The following is a 3750-nucleotide window of genomic DNA, read 5'->3' as shown; positions in this document are numbered from 1 at the left end:
GCCGCCTCCTCGGGGGTCTGGCTGGGGAGGGAAGGAGAAGCTGTGTGCTGGGCAGGGAGTGCTCTGTGCTGTAGGGTGTCCGGGCCACGGTGGCACCCCGCAGGTATGGCCCTGTGAGGTTGGAGGGTCTTGGGTTAGGAGAAGGCCTAAGGTCTGTTCTGAAGGTGTGCCGTGGGGACACGACTGTGAGTGCCTCCTGCTGCTGGGCCCTGATGGGCATGGGGGCTTCCCCAGAGCTTGAGCCAGTGGGTGGCCTTGTGGGGGGAGTGTTGTGTGAATGCATAGCTGATTGGGTTTGGCACCACACCTGCGTTTGTAAGCACTGAAGGTGCTGCTATGTTGGAAAGCATCTAGAAAGTTATAGGGGTAGGGGGAAGGAGTCTCTGCATGGAGCCAGCTCGTGTCTGTTTTGGTCCTTGTAGCTCAGATGTTGCCTAGGGAGGAATACGCAGAGGAGATAGTCCTGTAAGTGGTGTAGCCTACCTGGTCTAGGCTGGTACTGCACAGAAATGGTCCTAGTGACTTTTAGGTCTTGATACACATGCTACTGGGATGAACTGCCTTGCTGCTTCAGGCTTAACTTTCTTGCAAGCTGTGTGGCCTAATGTAAGTGCTATCAAATCCTCTCAAAGGAGGGAGGAAGGTGGTTAGTGAAGGGCAGGGAAGAAGTGTCCAAGCCCAACAAGCTTCCTTTATGGATCTATACTGAGTGCTAGCATTGCAAAGTTATTTGAATGCCCCATTGTAGTGCTAAATCAATTACAGACTTGTGGTAATCTGGGTGTCCACAGGCCCCCTAAATCTTCTTATAAACATGTATCATAGCACCTTTAGGCACCAGCTTTTTCTTTTAACATTTATATGGAGCAAATACTGCTTCCTCATAGGCTCAGTAGGACTTAAGTAGCTGTCCTGCTTGGGAATAAAACATGGTTTTACTCTAAGCTTCTGTTTTCAGCTGCTTAGAAGTTCTTGGGCTTGTCTCATTCATGCTGGGTTTTGGCTCCTAGGTCTGTTTCATAAATCTAACCAGCCACTTGAGTGGACAGTGAGGAGAGGGGTAATGCCAGTTCTAAAACTTTTCTGCTGCTCTCTCTGTTTGTGTAACTCTGTGGCTTTGTTTATAAAGCTTAAGGCTTGGCAGGTATGCAATCCTCTGGACTGACTTCTTTTTTTTCTTTAAAGTAACTAGGTCTTAGAAGTGGTTAACTTTACAGCCCAAGGGAAATGATACATAGTACGTGCTGTTTTCTGAAAGGACTAGACTGAAGTCCTAATATTAATGAGTGTTTTGTATCTGGGCTGTCTAACTGCAAATGTCTCGGATGACTTGGAACAAACTACTTTGAGGGTATCGTGCCCTTTATATATACACCCTTTAAATAACCTGGAACTCTTATAGGATGGAATGTCACCAGATAACTTCCACACAGCATTAACCATTGGCTCTTATTAATCACTGGTGAAGAGACTTAAAGCTTCAGCAACAATAAAGTGTGCTTACATTTCAGCTTTTTTCCTACTACTTAGAGTGGTAATTGGAAGCAGGCCAAAGATGTTTGGGGAGGAGGAGTTGTGGGTAAGCGTATCAGTTGGTTGAATTCAGAGCATGAGGAAGGTCAGAGCAACTACAGTAACACAGCGGAGAGAGACCAGTTTTTTTCTGCACCAGTGAGTCTAGATACGCATTTTGCTACTGAATCTGAAAGATGCGGTGTAGCAAGCTGAAGCTGTAAGCATGAATTCTGCAATGCTGTTAATGTCCTCTAGTCTTGACAGACTGGAGGCTGTTTCAAATATACCTGAACTCTTTCAGTAAAATGTTTAAATTCTCCAGCTCAAGCATATGTGGCACCCTGATTTACAAGGAATATGGTTGGTGGTGCCTCAAAATTATTGCTTGCAATTGATAGTCAATAAGCCACTCTTAGTTCTGGAATGGTTGGTGTATGGAATGTTTTAGGGTACTGAAGTCAATAAGCCACTCTTAGTTCTGGAATGGTTGGTGTATGGAATGTTGTAGGGTACTGAAACAGTCACTGCTTGCTGCATAATAATGTAAAGTGGTGTTTTGAACCCCAAACTTGGTTTAAAAGGGTAGTAAATGCTCTTATCAATGCCAGACTTGTTAAATTGCTGCTCTTAAAGATGAATTTACTTCAGGGTTCTCTGAAAGTAGTGCTTGTCAGGAAAGAATATAGGAAACCTGAACCTGGCTGTCAGAGGCCTGCATCAGGGAAGTGGACTGTTAAAACACAGACACTAATGGAATTTGTCTTGCACACACTTTGACTGCAGAATGAAATTTATATTATTGTAGGATGAAACAGTCAATAATATCATTAAGTAGTGTTATTGATGTACTTGTTACTATCAGAACTAATACTCACAATAACTGGTAGTGGCAGCAGAGATACCAAAAGGGAGGTGGCTAATCAATGCCTAGAAAAGAAAGAAACCTGTAAATACTAACTACAACACATCATCTTGTTTTTCATTACTATCCCAGTAGAGTTAGTTTTTTCCTAGAGTCTGAGTAAAGAATAAATAACCTCTGCTAGTGAAACATTTGGGTTTGCATCATGGTCATGAAGTATGAGACAGTCAATAAATGTCTCTGAATAGCAGGACTAGAAAAGGCCTTGAGCAAGAACCTGATACAGCCATGTGCCCCAGGCCTCTGATGCAACCAGCCATACCTGTGTCCCTTCCAGCAGATGTTTGCATAACCCTTTTTTAAATTCCAGATGATGGAGATTCCAGAATATCTCTCCCAGGCAACGTGCTTCAGTGTTGAACTACTGCTGTTAGTTTCTTCTTCCTAACATCTAACCCAGATACTCCTCCCTGCAATTTAAGCCTGCAACTTCCTGTCTTTTCCACAACAGTCATGGAAAACAGATTCCCTTCCTCTATGCAGCAGTCTTTCATGTATGTAAAGACTGTTATGGCTCCTGTCAATTTTCTCTTCTCTAGACTAAACAAGCCTTACTTTTTTCCAATCTTTCCTTGCAGTCCAAGCTTTCTAGAGTTGATCACTCCAGCAGAATGACTTTGGAATCCCTCCAACTGGTCTGCTCAGTTATCAACTGGAAAACTCATTGTATGAATTATCACAACTTAGCCACTTGGCAGAACAGATCTTGCTAAAATAAATTGAATGCTTCACTCTTTGCAATCTCAAATCTGAGTTTTGAGCAGGAAGTCAGATGCTGGATAGTGGTCAGGCAACTGCAAGGACTTTAGAAGTTAGAGCAGTCTGAGGAAATTACCACCCCTTTCTCTGACAGGAACTTGCTGTGGGCCCAGAACTTTTCTGTGGTGAAAGTAAAAAAAAAAAAAAAAAACCAAAACAAAAAAAACCCCAACAAACTGGCAACTTAAACAACTGCATTTGCCATCCAGGTGGTACCTGAGGGCTCTGTACCTGGGTATTTATCTTCTGAAGGCAAAGCTTCTCTCACCTGGTAGCTATGCCATGGTGTGAAGCAGGGAAGAGCGCGTGCCCTCTCCTGAGGGAGGAGGGCCCCTTGCAAGGGCGCTGTGAGGGAAGGGCGGCTGCTGTGGGTGCTCGCTGCCCTGTGGCAGGAGCTGAGGGGGCTGTGGGAGGCAAAGCTGCAGCAGGGTTGCGGGGCTGCCAAGGCCTGCTGGACAGGGCTGGGGCAGCGGCCTCCTGGGGGGCAAAGCTCCTCCTGCGCTGCGGGCAGGAACGTCCCGGGAGGGGGAATGTCGGCCCCTGGCAGCCAGGGC

Source organism: Egretta garzetta, unplaced genomic scaffold, assembly GCF_000687185.1.
Source record: "Egretta garzetta isolate BGI_Z169 unplaced genomic scaffold, ASM68718v1 scaffold287, whole genome shotgun sequence".
Taxonomy (NCBI): domain Eukaryota; kingdom Metazoa; phylum Chordata; class Aves; order Pelecaniformes; family Ardeidae; genus Egretta; species Egretta garzetta.
The sequence above is the reverse complement of the archived record's forward strand: the minus strand, read 5'-3'. Positions refer to the sequence as shown.